We start from the raw sequence: 21,362 nt of genomic DNA on the forward strand, positions 1-21,362 counted from the left end.
GTCTTACCCTGAATTGCTTCTGACAAGAGAACATATTCCTCAGTAAAGAAGTAAAGAAATGAGCTCACAGCTACAGAATTTATTCATCTTACTGTGGCAACTCAACCATCTGGCCTGAAGACTCAATTGCAATGCATGCTGGATTACCTTATGGCTTATGAGCTGTTGCAAGTTGGTTTCCTTAAGAAGCTGACTCTGACCAAGAAACTGGTATACATGAGGTCTAATAGTCTACATCTGTGAAACAGATGAAAAGAAGCAGGTCTGAACAAAGCTAGAAGTTTAGCTATAATGCAAGTCCATCAGAATGAGATGGCCCTTCTGAATTGTCTGAAGTTGGGCAACAGAGTTTGGACTTTATGGCTATTGTTGTTAAGGGCCATGGAGTCAGTTCCAACTCATAACAACCCTGTATAGGGTTTCCAAGGAGTGGCTGGTGAGTTTGAACCACCCAACGTGCAATTCAAACCAATGCAGTCCAGAACATTATCCTGCAGCACCACAGTAGGCCTCCCCTGCTAATCAATCATTGAAAACAAGAGGTTCTGGTAAAAAATGTGACATTGGGAGATGTAGACCTCTTCAATTGAGACAATTCCTGAAAAGGGTTACTGGCTATCTGCCAGCAATGTTCCTAGAAGCTAAGGGGAAGCAATGTACTCCCAAAGTGGTATATGAGCAATGCATCACAATACCTACCATACTATTGCCCTACAAGGTGAAGTATATGCTCTGAACCAGCAAGAAACACATGGCATTTGGGAATTCGATGGTAACTATTACCCCTTCTAATAACCTACTTGAAAAATATTTGCTTCCCATTTCCTGCAGTTTGGTTTCCTGCAGTCTTGGTGTCCAAGAAAGGAATCCTTCTTTCATCTAGAGACACACAAGGATTCCTTTTGAACAGAGGCTCGGACTGCTCCCTGGAGACTTTTGATTCTTCATGTCACTGAGCTGGCAAAAAAGAGTTACTATGTTGTTGAGTAGCACTGTTGGCATCGAGGTTAAGTGCTCATTACTAACCAAATGTTGGTGCTTAAAATCCACCAGCCACACTAAAAGATTGCTATCAGTCTTAATCTATTCATCAGCAATGGGTTTGGACAGATGTTTCATTTGTTTCTTTTTGTTATTAATAGAGTAATTGATTATGATTATTATGGGGAAATTACAGTGTTTGCACACAATATTGTTATTAAGTGCCACTGAGAGTCAGTTCTGACTCATAGTGACTCTGTATAAGAGATGACATATATTTGGAACATAAAGGGTAAAATTAAAAGTCTCGTTGAGTAGAAGTTAATAAGAAATTCCAATAACCCAAAGCAAGAAGGCCTACCAGCCCTCAGAATGAACTTTTTAAGTTATTCTACCGGGTAACGCATTTCAACCAGGTCCTGGCATAAGGAAAGACAATATGGAATGAATACTGGAAAGACAGCATGGAATGAATACTGGAAGAGAGAATAGCTCTGAGATCCAGAGAGGGAAAGGGGCTGTGTGCTGAGGACCATGGGGGAGGGAGGATGGGCTTGCAGGGTATACCCTTCGGTTGGGTGATGATACATGGATGGTATGGTAATTATGGCAATGAAACGATGTATGATAGAATGAATGTAAACTAATGTTCTCCCATGTAAACTATCACACAATTCACAATATAACATTTATTGAAAAAAAAAAAAAGAGGTGAAGAAGCTATACCCATTTTCTTCCTTATTTTCTGTCTATATAAGTGTGGAGAGAGAGAGAGAGAGGGAGTCCTGGTGTGGCGCTGTGGGTTAACGCATCAGAATGCAAAGCTGTTTGAACTGCAAGGTCAGCAGTTCAGGCTCACCAGTCACTCCTCGGAAACACTATACAGGGTCTCTATGGGTTGGAACAGACTTGATGACACTTAACAACAAATATATATATATATATATAACAGCTGTGTTTTCCTATCCTTTCTCTATATCTGGATGTGATAACAGTGGTTAGCCTTATTAAATCAATGATTAATTTACAAAATATCAAGTGAAGATTATAATTTACATAGGAAAACAATATAACCCAGAGAGAAATAAGCACTCAACCTCAAGGTTGGCTCAAACCACAAGGTAGGCAGTTCAAACTCACCAGCCGCCTAGGAAACCCTATACAGGGTTGCTATGAGTCAGAACCAACTTCATGGCACTTGACAATAACAACAGAGAGGAATATAGCCAAAATATAGTACTGCTCTACATAACACCTGTAAAATCAATCCTCTATATCACAAGACTATCCTATCAACCATGATTCTTTGAGAAGTGTGAAAATGTAGCTTTCCTATGTGTGTCAACCTAAATTGAATTTGATTTGAAGTCCTAATATGGCACTATGGAATTCTGGTGTGGTGCTGTAGGATCAGTACAAGGTCTGCAGTTCAAACCCACCAGTTGCTCCTCGGAAACCTTATATAGCATTGCTGTATATATATATGAGTCAGAACCAATTTGATGGCACTTAACAACAACAAGTAGCACTATAAGCATTGAACTGCTAGCTGCAAGGTTAGCAGTTCAAACCCACCAATTGTTTCTTGGAAACCACATACAGGGTTGCTATGAGTCGGAACCAACTAGACAGCTCTTAACAGCAACAGCAATGTATTTAAGTCATTACATGAGTTCAGTTTCTGTCCACAGAGTCTAAAGACAGAGGAACACTATTATACAATTTTTTAAATCTCTTCTTACCTGAATTGTCTATTCCCACTAACATTTTTAATCATATTGAAGATTTTCTTATCTTAAAAGACAGAGCAAGAGCGAGATTTCCATTTAACCCATGTTGTTGTTGTTGTGAAGTGCCTTCACATCAGTTCTGACCCATAGAGACCCTGTATAGGGCTTCCAAGGAACAGCTGGTGAGCTTGTAGTTCAAACAGCTTTACAGTCTGGCGCATTAACCCACAGTGCCATACCAGGACCCAACTAGCACCCTCATTCATCCCTCTCATAGCCAAAGCTATTGAAGATTTGATTAATCTCACTGGAAAAATTTCTTTGCCACTCACTTCACTATCCTTTCCAATACCAATTTCAGCCCCATCATTCCACCCCAACATTCCACATTAAGATCACCAGTTACCTTAGTATCAATAACCCCAAAAATAATTTCCTAGTCTATCTTTCAACAGCATTTGACATTGATAATGAGGTATTATTCAAACTACTTAATAGTGAATATTACACAGTAACAAACCTATCAGAATAGAAACTCACTGTTACAACATGCTAATGAATATCAACCAAATGTAAATTCTGTTATTTATCAATTTCCTCTTTCTTGAAACATGTACTTTGCTTGGCTCTGGTCATGCTACAATTTCTTCCTATTTCTCTGATTATTCATTCCCAAATTATCTTCTGATGACACAGTTTCATCTACTTCGTTCTTAGTTGTTATTAATTACCATGTACAGAGTTGCCAAAAAGTGACTGGTGAGTTTGAACCACAGACCTTGTGGTTAGCAGTGCAGTGATTATCGTACAGAGCCACACCAGGTATCCTTGTTTTTAGTGGTTCCTTGAAAATCAGTCCCAGTTTAGCCGTTTTCTTCTTTTTGTTAATCTATTCACTCTCCAAGTTTGGGTGGCAATGTAGGATAAGCACAAGGTCAGCAGTTCAAACCCACCAGCCACTCTGTGGGAGAAAAGATGAGGCTTTCTGCTCCCCATAAAGATGTATAGCCCAGGAAACTATACAGGGTTTCTATGAGTCAGAATTGACTAGCCGATAGTGCATTGGAAAAGTTTTTTAACTGTATCAATACCATGGGTCCAATTGACATTTACATGCAGGTATTCCACGAATTCCTATCTCTGACTCAGCCCACGCCTAGCTTTTTAACTTTCAGCTTATTTGTCCCAGTTACTACTCAACGTCTTCACCTGGACATCTCCATGGTACATGTCCAATATCAAATTCACTGTCTTTTACCAAAAACCTAGTGTTCAACTCAGGGAGTAGTACTACTATCTACCCAGTTACTCAAGGTAGAAACCTACATGTAAACTTTCTTTATCTTTCTCTTGGCTCCTGGTGTGGCAATGTAGGATCAGCAGTGGACTGCAAACTACAAGGTCAGCAGTTCAAACCCACCAACTGTTCCTCAGAACAGGGTCACTATGAGTCAGAACTGACTTGACAGCACTTAACAACAACTTGTCCCTCATATCTAATGTATTACTTTAACCAGGTAACTAAAGCTCAGAAGTTCCTCAAGTATTGTGTTTTTGTTGCCATCATCCTATTCAAGTGACAGGGATAGTACACACTAAAAAAAAAAAAAAAAAAAAAAAAAAAACTGTCTGGACTAAACAATCTTCTAAATGGTCTCCCAAAACCTCTTTAGCCTTTTTTTTTTTTATCATATGTTCTCAGTATCAGAATGCCAATCTGATTATATCACTTAAATTTCTTCAGCGAGTTATACTGCTTTTAGGTTTAAGCCCACATTATTACCAGGAATTTTTAAGCTTTGCTGGTCTGGGCTCTGCCTGTCATTCCACTCTTCCCTTCCCAGGAATGCAAGCACATAGGCCTTTTCTCAAATTCTCAAGCAGCCATCTCTTTCCAAGGACCTTTGCATACACTGTCTCCCTGTCTGGAATGAGTCTGTGCATCTGCCAATAAAACCAGTTGTCATGAGGTCAACTCTGACTCGGAGTGACTCCATGTGTGTCAGAGTGAAAGTGGACTCCGTAGGATTGTCAGTGATTGTTTTTGTGAAGTAGATCTCGAGACCACTCTTTGAAGGCACCTCTGAATGGACTAGACCCTCCAACCTTTCAGTTCACTGCCTAATGTGTTAACCTCTTGCATCACTAGGGACTCTGTGTATACACATATGCTTGGTGGTTGTGTATCATCAAATCAGTTCTGATTCATAGCGACCCTGTACAGAGTTTCTGAGTCTGTAAATCTTTCCAAGAGCAGAAAGCTTAGTCTTTCTCTCAAGGAGCATCTGATAGATTGAAACTGCTGACTTTTCAGTTAGAAGTCCAATTCTAGCCCCCTATGCTACCAGGGCTCTGTGCATACACATATTCACCTAATTAATTCCTCGTCATGATAATCTAGATCAATGACCCTTCCTGGGAAAGAGCTTCCCTGATGCCCTGGTCAAGAAGAAGACTTTATGATATGCTCTTGCATCATCTCTCCCAATGAACTGCAACCTCCATGATGGCAGGATCATGCTGAATTTTGCTCAAGGTCACTATGAGTGAGAACCAATTTGACCACACACAACAACAACAATCCCCTGCATCTAACACCACACCTCACACATAACAGGCACTTCCTAAATGTTTGTTGAATAAAAAATGAGAAACAATGCTCTATAGAGTCTTACCTGATTCCTGCAGATTTCTTAATAAGAAGATAAAATAATTGTTAAATCTATAAAGCACTTACATATACATTCCCTTATTTTGTCTACACAACTAGCCTATAAGATGATCCAGTATCAGTTCACTACCATGTTACAGACCTCTGTCCCTTGGGAAGATCACCCCAGCCTTCCTTGTCCAAGTATAGACATTTCTGCTCTCATGCCAAATGTACCTTCTTGAAAAACCTCATTGCTTTTGGAAAAACAGAAATGTGATAGTTCAGTCAAAACCTATGGGACTTTGTAACCACAAGGTTAACAAAAATTATAAAAACCCTGATAAATCCAGTGGAACAGGTGAGTCTTCACTGGCATGTGCACCTAGAAATATCTTCAGTCCATCTTTTGCAATCTAATACCCTGGAGTCTGCACTTCCTGATTTGAGATATAAATCCTTGCAGAATTCATATCTAATAAAGGCCAATTTCATCAAAATTAAAATTTTAATTCAGGGATATCTTTCTCTATCTTTTTTTTTAATATGAGAGCAATATATTCTCAGTGACTGCTTCTGCATTTACAGCTATACCAGATAGCTTAACATATTGGAAAGCATCCCATTTCTTGAAGCCACTAAACCAGAAAGCCACTGTCTTAAAGGAAAGACAGGCACTTCAGTAGGATTTTCGGCTTTTTCTGTAGTCTTCCTAATTGCTAAGATTTATTCGTCAGCTATGAATACGTTTACATCTAACAAGTATAAAATTTTTACATGCTAGGAGAAGACACAGGGCACCTTCTAAGATTTACTAATTGTTGTTGTTATTGTTGTTGTTAGGTGCCATTGAGTCAGTACCAACTCATAGCAACCCTATGCATAACAGAATGAAATACTGCCCGATACTGGACCAATCTCACAATTGTTGCCACACTTGAGCCCATTGATGCTGCCACTTTGCCAATCCATCTTGCTAGGGGTCTTCCTCTTTTCCTCTGACCCTCCACCTTACCAAGCATGATATCCTTCTCCAGCGACTGGTTCCTCCTGACAATAATCTATAGTATGAGAGATGAAGTTTGGCCATCCTGGCCTCCAAGGAGCACTCTGGCTGCACTTCTTCTAACATAGATCTGTTGGGTTCTTTAGGCAGTCCGTGGCACTTTCAATATTCTCCTCCAACACCATAACTCAAAAGCATCAATTCTTTTATGGTCTTCCTTATTCACTGTCCAGCTTTCGCATGCATGTGAGGTTATTGAAAAATACCATGGCTTGAGTCAGGTGCACCTTAGTCCTCAAGCTGACATCTTTGCTCTTTAACACTTTAAAAAGGTATCACCTGCTATTTACCATTGCATAAGAGTTAATTCACATTAAAGAAACATTGGTTTCACCGAAAGAAACAGACTGTTTACTGTTCATTCCTTTTATCATCTTGTGAGTTTAATAGAAGTGGAAGAAGTGTATTTTATTGTGAAATTTTATTTCATTATTGGAAGCACATCTTTTCAACTTGTAACCTCACTTTTTAATGCATCTTTTCAAAGAAATGTATACACTAACAACTACAAGCCTATAACCCTCACCAAGATATTTCATAAAGGACAACCAACTACAAAGTCCTTATCAAAAGCATGAATATCATAAAGTTTTGTGTGTGTGTATGTGTTTTCCTTTAAAAGTTTAGCATTGCTTTTGTGAACATCACATTACACAACTTAGTAAACAGAAGGCAAACACCAGTAGTGTAAGATTATAGGCATCACCGATTAAAATTCCCTGTTTCTCTCTTACTGCAACTCATCTTTATGATCTCAGCATCTCCAAAATAATATCATTACACATAAATTTAAAAAGTGAGTCAAACTGATGTGTTTTAGAATTTGAAGCGGTCATGTTGTTGACAAATAAGAAAAACTACACCATACTCCAGTGACCACAATGCTGCATATACTGCAGGTCAAAATCCTTCTGCTAAATGCGGTCATATGCTCAAAAACTTTACTTGACATATGACTTATCCTTGAATAAAATGGAAGCCATTTTGTTGTGCTTATTTCATTGACATTTTGTGAGATCTTCTAAATTGAAATCCCATTTTGTGACATGTTTAGAAAAGAAATCTTAATTTTCCAGTTTTTCTTTAAATAAGGCAGAGTACATTTGATTCTATAATAACATATACTGTACACATCTTTTAATTACAATGTATACAAAACAAACGGGCTTAATACCATGTATCATATGACAGTTTATAGGAATATAACAAATTTAAAGCATATATTATTCCCTGATTTAGTCCTGGTGTGGTACTATATTATAAGCGCTGTACTGTTAGCCAAAAGATCAGTGATTCAAAGCAAACAGCTGTCCTTGGAAACCCTATACAGGATCACTGTGAGTTAGAATTGACCAGATGACACTTAACAACAATTTTTCCCTAGACATACACCAAAAATAACAATTGTTGTTATTGTTGCTGTTACTCTGTTGTGGAGTCAGTTAGCAGTCCAGTGCTAATCCTACAGCACCACACCAGGACTCCAAAATAAAAACATTTTGTTGTTGTTTAGTGCCGTCGAGTTGGTTCTGGTTCATAGTGACCCTGTATAGGGTTTCCGAGGAGTGGCTGGTGAGCTTCAACCGCCAACTTTGCAGTTCAAACAGACCCTGCAGTCCAGTGCATTAACCAACAGTACCACACCAGAACTCTAAAATAACAATAGCAATACCTAAAGCACACAACAAAAAATTGCAATAGTTATCCACTTAATAAGCTTTAAAAGCAAAGAGCAATGTGAATAAATGCAACCCAGATCCAAATTCTCTTAAAACTCTGACTCAGTGGAGACAAACTCCCCTCCTCATCTTCTCCAGAACAAAAGTCTTTTTGGTAATTGAGACTGAACAAGCTGCCTCACAAATGAATGTCCTTATCCTCAGAACCTGCCATTACCACTCCACTTTCAGGCGCAGATCCTCTAAGAAGCCCAAGAAGAGCAGTACAAGGTCTGTGTCAGAAGGAAGTAGACTGTACTTTAAGAGTTGCAAGACCACACCAATTTGAATCAGATATAGGAACACATATGAGAATGGATTTTAAGGATGACACACCAAGGGTCAAAATTATAGGTATAGGGTTCAAGATTTAATATATTAGGTGGAAAACCTGCAAGTACCATTAATAATCTAATGTTGTTAGGTGGAAGAACTATGTGACTGTTCACTCCTGTAGATATGCAGTCTCAGAAGTCTTATATGGCACCTCTATGAGTCGAAATTGACTTGATGGCAATGGGTCTTGCTTTTGGTTTGGGGGTCGGTGTTAGGTGCCAATGCTTTTTCTAACTCTTAGTCACAATAGAATAAAATATTTCCAGGTCTTATGCCATCCTTAAAATTGTTCTTATGTTTGAACCCACTGTTGAAGCCACTATTTCTATCCATCTCATTGAGAATCTTCCTCTTTTTAACTGACCTTTTTGTTTTTACCATGCATAAGGTCCAAATAGGTTGACTAATTGAAGCATAGATTCAGTTTGACCTTAAGTAAGTGAGGCTGAAATGCTGAAACCTCCCTCACATAATGTACAACATTGGCTCTCAAAGTGTGTTACACAAACTAGCACAATTAGAATATCTGGTAACTTGTTAGAGAAGGTAATTCTTGGGCTTGACCAGACCTACTGAATCAACACTTGTGTTTTAACAAATCTTCCAGGCAATTCTGATACACACTAAAGTTTGAGAAACACTGCTAAAATAAATGAGATGGGGGAAATGGAATGGATATAATCTGTATAACTTCTTTAGCTTTTTCATCTATATTCCCTGTGGGATGGTATTCTTGTGACAGGATTTCAAAATTGATGAAGGAGGCACCAGAATCCTCCAAAGTCTTGAAGTGTCTCTCCTCTGCAGACTATGGATAAGCAGGAGATGTGCAATGGAACTGGGTTCTTGAGCTCTACAGATGTCTTAGTTTTCTGGGGTTCCCATAACAAAATATCACAAAATGGATAGCTTAGTAAATATATGTTTGTTTCTCACAGAAGGGTTATGTGTTTGCAGGGTTATGCATATTCCCTCTCTCTTTCTCTCTGTCATTTCCAGGAGAAAGCCCTTCTTTTTATCTTTCAGTTTCTGGAGCCTCTAGGTGCTTCTTGGCATTCCTTGACTTATAACAAGATCCTCACATATTTTTCTAAGGAGTTCTGGTAGCATAGTTGTTATGCTGCAGGTCATCAGTTTACAACTGCCAGTCATTCCACAAGAGAAAGATGAAGCTTTCTGCTCCTATAAAGATTTACAGCCTCAGAAATCCTATGCAGGGTCGCTACGAGTTGGAACCAACTCCAAGCACATCACTACCACATGGTTTCCCCTCTTTCCCTGGCTTTTATAGGATTCCATTTAGAAGGATTTAGGATTAGGACCTACTCTACTCTGGTATGATTTAATTAACTTAACATCTGCAAAGTAAAACACTATTTCCCCAAATAAGGTTATACTCACTCAGGGGTTAGGACTTCAATATATGTTTTGAGGAGGCATAATTCAATTCATAGCAATAGGGATAAAATAAAACTGAATTAGTAGGGGCCAGATGGCTATACTTAACTGTAAATCATATGGAAAGCACATAATCACAATACACAACAGGAACAAAAGGGTAATAAGAATGTTTTGACCCACAGAAATCTATGTCTATGGCTAATTGGTTCCAGTGTCTTTAGAAATTAAATAAGTAAATCGTTTACTAAGGCACTAATGGGCATATATAGGTAAAAAAAAATGGTGTTGCCATAAAAGTTACTTTGTCCCATACACAGGTCACAGATCTAAACTACTTCATACACCTGAAGTCCCTTAGTTGAAGAGGAAGGAGGCCAAGTCCCTTTCAGGAAGAACTATAAACACAGACACAGTACATATTTTAATACATATACTTTCCCTGGAGGGACCTGTAGCTATTTCACCACAGTAACTGCCTTGATCAAGAAAAATATTGCTATTTCTTAGATTTAATAGATACTGGCTTTAATCTTTAGGAAATCTAAAATTTCATCTTGATACATCAGTCTAGGTAGAGGCTTATGGAATTTGATTATAGATGGGGTTTTGAACTAAGTCCTTTTAGCAATTAGTCTGATAGAAAAGAATCCATTCTATGGCTATTTCCAAAGTCATAGAGCACTCAATGACAACAGATGTATTTAATGATTGGCAGATTCTCCACATTAGTTCTATGACCCATGGAGGCTGTGGTAATGGTAAAAGTCAAGTAAACATTGCCAAATTTTGTTCCAGAACCCTCCCTTAAAAACATTGTTCTTGTTAAGTGTCATCGAGCCAGTTTGAACTCATGGCAACCTTGTATAGCATTTCCAAGGAGCAATCCTTGTGCTTTTCCTTGTGGATCCACACCAGGACTAATCCCACATTCCTAGGAGAATTTTAGAGATCCAAAAGGTGGAAGATAACATGTACGAAAGTACAAGTTACTACCATATTGGTATTTGTAGTCTGGAACATAATGGAATATCTTCTCCAAAAATAAAAATCAATTTGCTGTAATATACACCATTGCCACAAAGAAAGAAGCCCAATATTTTTGTGGGTTCTGAGTTTTAGAAGTAAAATTTGATGTTATTTAAAATTACTTTTCTAGTAACCTCTAAGTATGACAGTTTGGCTAGGGGGGAAGTCAAAGCAAGGAAAGAATTCTCAGCAAATCCAGCTTCGGCCTATGACCCAACATGCTCAATGATATTTAGAGTTTGTGGCAGAGAGTGATGCTGTATGGAGACACTAAGAAGCCTGAATAAGAGAATCTCAACTTAGACTTCTAGGGTTCTGAAGACATGACTTCTTCTTATGATAACCATGTTTTGACTTGAAAAATGTCTCCATAACTACCTTGCTACTGGGCATAGGTAAATATTAAATAAGTGACCACATGATACCAAATAAGAATGTTCAGAAGTGTACTATAGAATTCTATTGTAAAATGGGCATGGTATAGATAATACTATATCTCAGCAGGTCTTTAAGACACAAAAGAAGATAACTTAGATGAACTTCTATACCTATACCTACTGGCTTGCCATCGCTCCCTCATGGCAAATTTCCATAACTAATTAAGGGAAGAATGGTATAAGGATCTGGATGGTATAAAGATCTTCATGATATGCTGGCATTAGTTGAATAGAAGTTTGAAGCCACTAAAATGCAACAACATTCTTGACTGATTATGAAGGACAATGATAAAGGGTAGCCATTAGAGTGGTAACTATTTTGAGTGGCATTGTTCACTTCTTAAGAAGAAGAGATGGCCTGAGAAATAGATCCAGGCTAATTAATAGGTAGGTGTTCACTGCCTTAGAAAGAACAAAAGTAAATTACTGATGTGAGATTCTGTGGGGCAAGTATATAAATGGACCTCTCGTAATAGACACATATAAAAATACTTGTGTCATATGTACGTATACATCAATGCCCACCAAAAGTCAACTACAAAGCAAATGGATAGAATGAATCATCCTATGAATGACAGTCACCACCTTTCACCGCCACTCCAGTGCTTGATCAATGAGGCAGTGAAAATGAGGCCATGTTGATATGAATGAGGACAATGGATCAACTTGACAACACAGTCTTCCCCTCCCTGTTGCTCTTCTGATACTGACAGCTAAGTATTAGCCAACCATAGCGGCCAAACCGGAAACAATTATAAGACATATTCAGGCAGTCGGTGGATTATATTAAACTCCTTTCATCATGGTTGACACTTGTTCTTCTATGCATTAAAGGTTATTGTTCCATCAGCTACACTATCCATGGATTTATTAAATGCTTGATTCACCATTATTGTTATTCCAGTATTGTTATTCCTAGCAGCATAGATTCTAAGGTAGGATTATATTTTATAACCAAAAGAGTGTGGGAACAAGCTGACACCCATGAAATTTCATCCATGAAATTTCCTGTTATTTTCATGTAGGATTATGCAAAAGCAGGTGACCTTATAGACTAGCACAATGGCCTCTTTAAATCTCAGTTAAAGTGACAATTAACTTTTTTGTTGGCAACATATTTTGGAAGTAAAAACTTGGAGGCACTCAGTTTTCCAGTAGAAGAATACTCTCCGATAGGAAAACAGAACATGCTCTGAGTTAACAATTGTCATATGGTGCAGTTTCTTCTAGAGACAGATACGTGCATTGGTAGGAACAGCACTGCTATTCAAACTGACTTTGCAGCCCAGCACATTAACCTGCAGCGTCACACCAGGACTTCAGCACTACTTGTTGCTAAGTGTCATCAAGTAGGTTCTGACCCATAGTGACCTTGTAGGGTTTCCAAAGAGCAGCTGGTGGGTTTCAGTGGAGTAGTGCTTCCAGATTAAGACAGACTAGGAAGAAGGAGAGGCAGGCCACTTTTGAGTGGTTAACCACTGAAAAGCTTAGAATAGCAATTAAACATTGTCAGATACAGTGCTGAAAAATGAGCCCCTCAGGTTGAAATGCACTCAAAATATAACTGGAGAAGAGTTGCCTAATCAAAGCAGAGCTGAGCATAATGACATAGATGCAGCAACACATTTAGGTCCTTCATTTGCTGATAAAGCACAACACAAAATGAGAAGAAGCATCCATTAGTAATCTGTACATGGAATGTACAAGTATGAATCTATGAAAATTGGACATTGTCAAAAATGAAATGGAATGCATAAAGATCAATATCCTAGACATTAGTAAACTGAAATGGACAAGTATTGGCCATTTTGAATCAGACAATCATATAGCTTACTAGCCCAGGAATGACAAATTGTAAAAGGAATGGTATCACAGTCATCATTTAAAATAGCATTTAAAAATCTTTCCTGAAGTACAATGCTTTCTGAGATAGGGTAATATCTATACACCTACAAGAATGATGAATTTATACAACTATTATTTAAATTTATGCACAAACTACTAAAGTTTAAGAAATTATACTTATTTATCAGTCAAAAATTGATTAAATATGCAATCAAAATGCATTGACAATTATTGATGATAGCAATACAAAAGTTGGAAACAATGAAGAAGGATTAATAGTTGGAAAATATGAACTTGATGATAGAAACAATGCTATAGAGAACATAATAGAATTATGCAAGACCAATTACTTACTCATTGCAAACACATTTTTTCAATTATTAATGTGCACCTCACCAAACTGATTACACAGGAACCAAGTTGACTACATCTATTGTAAAAGATGATGGGGAAGCTCAACATCATCAGTCAAAACAAAGCCAGTAGTCAACTGTGGAATAGATCATCAATTGCTCATATGCAAGTTCAGGCTGAAGCTAAAGAAAATTAAATCAAGTCCATGAGAGCCAAATCAGACATTGAACATATCCCACATGAATTTAGAGATTTGTCTTAGGAACAGATTTGATGCATTGGCACTAAGAACCAAAGAGATGACATTAAGAACATCACACAGGAAGAAAGCAAAGTGTCATTAAAAAGACAAACAAGAAAGAAAAGAACAAAGTGTGTGTTAACATAGAGTCTGAAACTTGTTTGTGAGCATAAAGAAGCTAAGCTAATGGAAGAAATGATAAACTACAAGAGCTACAACAAAAAGTCAAGGGTGACTCAAGAAGTCAAAGTAAAGTATTGTAATAAAATGTGTAAAGACCTGGAGTTAGAAAATCAAAATGGAAGACCACACTCAGCATTTCTTAACAGGAAAGAACTGAAGAAACACTTCAAGCCTCATATCACTGTATTGAAGGATTCTAAGAACAAAATATTGAATGGTACAGGAAGCATCAAAACAAGATGGAAATAATACTGCCTTGGTGTATGTTCAAACATTTCAGGAGGTACCATATGAACTAGAACTGATGATATTGAGGGAAGAGGGCCAAGCTACACTGAAGGCATTGACTTAAAACAAGCCTTCAGAAATAGATGTGATACAAATTGAAATGTTTCAATGACTGATGTAGTGCTGAAGACAGAATCTGGCCAATTGATTGGAAGAGACCCATACTCAAAAAAAAAAAAAAAAAGGTGACCTTATGAAATTTAATAAGTCATTGAATAATATCATTAAAATCATATGCAAGCAAAATTTTGTTGAAGATCATTCAAAAACGATCACAGAAGCACATTGACAGATTCAGAAAAGGACATGGAACTAGGGATATCATTGCTGATGTCAGATGGATCTTGGCTGAAAGCACAGAATACTTGTAAGATGCTTACTTGTGCTTTATTGACTATTCAAACTCATTTGACTGTGTGGATCATAACAAACTATGTATAAAGTTGTATAGAATGGGTATTCCAAAACACTTACTTGTGCTCAGGAGGAACTTATACATAGACTAAGAGGTAGTAATTTGAACAGAGCAAGGGATTACTGAATTATTTAAAAGCAGGAAATGAGTGTGTCAGGGTTATATCCACTCACCATACTTATTCAATCTGTATACTGAGCAAATAATCTAAGGAGCTGTATTATATATGAAGAAGAATGTGGTATCAGGATTGGAAGAAGACTCATTAACAACCTAAAATAAGCAGATGATGCAACCTTGCTTGCTGGAAGCAAATAGGACTTGAAATATTTACTGGTGATTATCAAAGGCTATGGCCTTTAGTATGGAGTTCACATCAATGTAAAGAAAACAAAAATCTGCACAACTGGATCAGTAAATAACATCATGATAAACAAAGGACTGATTGAAGTTGTCAAAGACTTCATTTTGCTTGGATCCACAATTAACATTCAAGGAAGGAGCAGTCAGAAAATACTGCATTAAGCAAATCTACTGCAAAAGATTTCTTTAAAGTGCTAGAGAGTAAAGATATCACTTTGAGGAAAATACCTAACCCAAACCATGGTATATTCAATAGCCTCATACGAATGTGAAAATTGGAAACTGAATAAGGAAGGACATAGAAGAATTGACGCATTTGAATTACGGTGTTCTTGACAAATATTGAAAGTATCATGGACTGCCAGAAGAACAACCAAAAATATAATGGAAGAAACACAACTAGAATATTCCTTAGAAGAGAGGATAGTGAGGTTTCATATCTTGTACTTTGGACATGTTGTCAGTTGGAACCAAACCCTGGAGAAGGACACATGCTTGGTAAAGTAGATTGTCAATGAAAAAGAAGAAAATCCCCAATAAGATGGATTGACGTGACAGCAGGAGCAATGGGCTCAAACGTAATAACAACTGTGAAGATGACACAGGACAGCTTTTGTTCTGTTGTGCATAGGATCACTATGAGTCAGAATTGACTCAAGGGCAAATAACAACAAGAAATACCCCTGGTACCTGTGACTATGACCTTATTTGTAAATAGGGTCTTTGCAGATGTAATTAGTTAACCTGAGATCATACTGGAATAAGGTGAGCTCTAAACCACTATGATTGGTGTCCTTATAAAATGAAAAGAGACACAGACAGACAAAATGAAAAACAGCCATGCAAAGACAGAAGCAGAGATTGGAATTATGCTGCCGCAAACTAAGGAACACCTGGGTTACTAGAAGCTTGGAAAGACAAAGGAGTATCTCCTCCTAGAGAGAAGATCATTTTAAGAAGTTCAAAACACTAAACAGGAAATAAAAGTATTTGCTCTTTATTATCAAGTGGAAATGCGATCTCCTTTCTGTTTACACCATGTCCAGCAGTAAAATGTTATGAGACTATACAAGCAGGACTGCCAAATTCTCTGATTACTCAAGATTGAAATTTGGTGTTTCCTTATCAAATAGAGAACCTCTATGAATTTAGGGGCTGATTTTTGGAAAAGGAAACCTGATATGAGTCAGAAGGTAAAGTTATAAATGCCAGTTATAACCTTAGGACAAGTTGCAGAGCAGAAAAAAAAACTAGAGAAGTTGTGTTTCTTTTCTTCTTTGCTTTTAATATGCATTTATATATTTGTGTTATGTTTATTCACCACTTTTTTCTTTTTCTTCTTTTTCCCTAACATTTTACATATATTTTGTTGTTGATGGTTAATCTATTATTTATTGTCAGATTATGGTGTGGTTATTAAGTGCCATCAAGTTGGTTCTGACTATAGTGACCCTGTATAGGGTTTCTGAGGAACAGCTGATGAGTTTGAACTGCTAACCTTGTGGTTCAAACCAACCTTGAGGTTGAGTGCTTATCCTATGGTGCCACGCAATATACCAAAATAGTATCGAGACTTACTAGAATAATAAACATCATCCAGAGATAGTACAGTGACTGATGATATTATAACATTTACCTTTTATGAAATGAATTTTAGATATACAAAGAAAAGTTTCATTATGTTTAGCAGGAGCATATTGTTTTGCTCTTTAGAAGGTTGTTGCTTGCAAAAAGGCTTAAGTTTGTGGACAAGTACCTTGTTTAATTTACCCATTATTGTATCCACAAAATGTCCAGCTGAGTGCTCATAGCAGACACTCAATACATTTTTACATATGACCTACTGTAATATTTACTAAATATTATAGTACTCCATGACTTCATTTTCAAAGATTGCCATACCAAATAACACAAATGGGTAACTTTAAAAAACAGAAAATTATTGTCTAATAGTTCTGGAGGCTCTAAGTTGAAATCCTCCATGTTGTTTCCTTCTGTGGACTCAATAGTCTTTATTGAATATATAAATATCATTAAGGAAATTATAACATCAATCAATTTAAGAATAACAATTCCATTATGAACAGGAACATTAATTTCATTTTACCACACTTCAAGTTTCACTAGTGCATTTTTCACCACCAAAAAGTAAACAAATAAAATGTCTGTTCACATTGAATAAATTCTGACCGATGGTGAACTTGTAGAACTGACCCCTGGCTGTAACCTTTGAGGAAGCAGACTGCCACATCTTTCTCCTGCAGAGAGGCTGGTAGGTTCAAATCACGGAACTGTCAGCTTGTGGCAGAGTGTTTAACTTCCTGAGCCATGAGACACATCAATCCCACTTATCTCTGTACTGCTAATTACTGAAACTATTCATCTTTTGTTCAACCACTAACTTTTGCTGTACAATTGACTGATTTTTTTGGATTGAATTGTGTCCCCTCAGAAAACATATGTTGAAGCCCTAATCCCTGGTATCTATGAATGTGACCTTGTTTGGAAATAACATCTTTACAATTTATCCGCACTGGACTGTGAACCACAAGGTCAGTAGTTCTAACCAACCAGCTGCTCCTTGGAAACCCTATACTGGGTCGCTATGAGTCAGAACTGACTCAATGGCACTTCACAACAACAACAATGTTATATTGGGTTAACATGAAGTCATTTTGGAGTAGAATGAGTTCTAATCCCATCTGAATGATATTTTAAAATAAAAGAAAGAAACAGATACAGTCAGAGGAAAGATACGATGTAAAGACACAGCCACAAGGCAAAGATTGATAAGGTTTGCCATCCAGCCTACAGCCCTGCTCTTGCCCATTCAGACCTCTGTTTGGTCCCCAAACTGAAAGAACCCTTAAAAAGAACACAATTTGAATTCCTCAAGGATGCCAAACTGCTGTTTAGATATGGTGTAAAGTGAAGAGCACAGAACTCTTTAGGGATGGGCTAGAGATAGAAAAATGCCTTCAGAAGCCTATGGACCTAGATGGAAGATCTGTCAAGAAACCATAACTTCACATTCTTGTGTTTTTGCGTAATAAAATTGTCTATACTTTTATGGCACTACTTGCTGATTTATCCTCACGTTAGAGCAGTCTGGGCTGGAATCAGTTTGAAAGCCATCAATGTCTATATAGCAGTTAAAGTATGCATTTTACAACACTTTCCCCAAAAAATAATATAATTAATACCTGTTTTCCACTTCCTCAGCCTTTTTTCTAGATAGACACATAGCAATATTGATCCTATCTCAAAAATCTGTGAGACAGAGTAGACAGGAATGGGCAATTTGTACATTGACTAGCCAAAATGGGGGGAGTGGGGGGGTTACAAAGGCAAGAAGTGACTGGCTTACAAGCTTTCAAGAGGGAGCCTAGATCCAGAGGGCACGGAGGAAGGTAGAATCTCCACTGAGTAGTATCCAATCTGTCTGGGCGTGGCTGATGAAAGGAGATGGGGATAGGTCTCTTGTGATACAATAGTGAATAATTGTTATCAGGACTGATTGTGAGGGTTGGAAATGTAAAGGTAGATGTTTTGTAGCAAAAGGAGAGGAGTGACTGACTTTGCAATCTAGGAGCGGAGGTCCCTCGGGCCATCAAGGGAGAAGACTGGAGAGCAGGACCCTACCCAGAGAAGCAGTGATGCCAGAGATGGAGGCAGAGATGATGACATGAAGAAATGGAGCAGCTGGGGACTCTAGACCCAGAGAGAGAGAGGGGCTGTGTGCTGACGACCAGGGGACAGGCTCGCAGGGTATACCCTTTGGTTGGTTGATGATGTGTGGATGGGATTATAACCATGGTAATGAAATGATATACAATAGGATGAATATAAAGCTAATATTCTCTCAAGTAAACTATAACATAATTCACAATAAAACATTAAAAAAATCGGTAAGAGTGAAATAGGCTAGCGAGCCACAGGGCTAGCAGCTTTGTCCACTGATGATTTTGCTCTATGCTTACACATGGATAATTGAGTCCTTTCTAATTTTAAATCATAAGCAGCTTCTGGCGATCTAGGCAGGAATGGTGATCATGGGCTGAGTATTCCTATTGCCAATTGTTGAATTCACTCTCCTGCTCTATTACATCCAGTGCCTAGTCCCGCTCTAGTATCTGCTGAGTCCTGCTCTAGCATCTGCATTTGCTCAGAAGACAATGCAACCCTGTTCTTCATGGAGTCATGTCATTCACTGCCTTCCCCAAGGTTATAGTTTATTACATTGCATAGCCTTTGATGTACTGGCTCCCTTTTCTGTCCATTATCACTTGACCTTGTCACCTCCTTTCCCAAATACTGCCCAAAGGGCCTTGAGCAATCAATCTTTGATAACTTGTCGAGTCAGTATGAAGAGGTGAGGGCCAAAATGGAATAATTATATGGAAGGGAAGAGGAAGAAAATGCACCAAAGAGAACTGAGAAGAAACAATTAAAAGAGAAAATGTCACTGATAATCAAAGGAAGTGGAATCTCATCTCTGAAGAGGAGAAAAAATCAGTGGGTTGAAGAACTGACTAAGAGGATGTACAAAAATATGGGCCATTTCTCTATAAGCTTGGTTATTATGCCTAAAATATGGAAGACAAATTGCATGGCACATGCTCTATCTACAAAAGCTCATGAAATCCCCTCATTAGAGTTCTTCAGAACTCATTTATCTTTAATTTTCTAATTCTAATAAACATGGTTATCTGTCTTTTTCATTTTATGCAAATTTATAATAAACAGATCAAAAGCAGGACAACCTACCAATAGTAAGTTATAACATTACCTTCTAACAAAAGAGAAGAACAAGATAAAAGCAGACAGTAAACCTCAAATAGAATAATTTTGGCAACATTTAGTATATTCATAAACCAGTCTAAACATGCACTTATAAAAACCATTGCCTTTCAGCATAATACAAAAAGAGAAATTTGTAGGATGAATATTGGTTGTCAAAAAAATGCTAATTTGTGTTCAATGGAGATTTTAAACAACTATTTGAAAATACGCTTACTTAAATTTTTGTTAGAAGTTTAATTCCTTAGACAGTTAGTCTTCAATTACAAAACAACTTTACCCAATGATGTGAACTAAATGAGATTCTACTCAACACAGCACAAGGATGGTAAGCAGTTATCAAACTCAAGATAGACTAAAAACAAATTAGCAATGCACATTTTTTAGAAAAATCAATAAAAGACCTTTTTATTATGGTTTTATTCATGGCTAAATTTTCAGTTGACTTTTCCTTCATAGATTTATTTGATTCCCCATACAACTACTTCTCCTTGCTATGATGAAAATTTAATCCAACAATCGGAAAAGAAGAAATTTTAAAGACATTTCTTCAATAAAATAGTCCTAATTTTCTATGAAATACTAGCACCAAGTCCATAAATTTGTGGTCCATAAGTAAAGGTGGATAGGAAGCCCTTTATAGTCACAGATTCTCAACTCACTTTTCTGAAGACTTCCCTTGACACCTAACAACCTTCTTCTATCCATTGGCAGACTTCTCCAGCCCCTGCTACAATGCTGAAATCAGTCCTACATGCTAAACTGAGATTGTATTCTTGTATATTTCCACTGAGGCAGCTATGACTCATGTCAATCCCAAGCAGAGAGAAGACAATGTCCGATTCTGCTATCTTCATGATTATTGGTATGCTTAAGTAAATTGTGGGGGCTATTAGGTATTTTAAGTGCCTTCTAACCTAGGGGGCTAGTCTTCCAACATTATATCATTCCAACATCATATCAGATAGTACTCTGTTGTGATCCATAACATCAATGATGGTTAATTTTTGAAAGTAGATTGCCAGGCTTTTCTTAGGCTTCATCTGGAAGATCCACTGAAATTTGTCCACAACAGATGACACTTGATGATATTTGAAACACCACTGCCATAGGTTCCAGAATCATAGCAACATAAAAACCACCACGGTACAACAAAATGATAGACGTTAGATGAGATAATGGTGATTAAAAACGTGTTAGCATGTATTTGGCACTTCTTGCTTTCTTGCAATATCATGAAAAAGGAAAACTTTTGAAAGAAAGCTTGTATTTAGAGAAAAGACAAACTCTTATGAAAATCACTGAAATTTTTCTACTTTATTACTGGTGTAGTATGTTGTTGTTGTTGTTGTTGTTGTTGATAGGTGCAGTCGAATGGGTTCCAACTTATATCGACCCTATGAATGAAACAATCATGTACCATACTCACAAATGTTTTTAGGTTTAAGCCTAATGCTACAGCCACAATGTCAATCCACCTGGTTGGGGCACTTCCTCTATTTTGCTGACCCTCCTCTTTACAAAAAAT

This window comes from Chrysochloris asiatica, unplaced genomic scaffold (assembly GCF_000296735.1).
Source record: "Chrysochloris asiatica unplaced genomic scaffold, ChrAsi1.0 scaffold00022, whole genome shotgun sequence".
In the NCBI taxonomy this organism is placed as follows: domain Eukaryota; kingdom Metazoa; phylum Chordata; class Mammalia; order Afrosoricida; family Chrysochloridae; genus Chrysochloris; species Chrysochloris asiatica.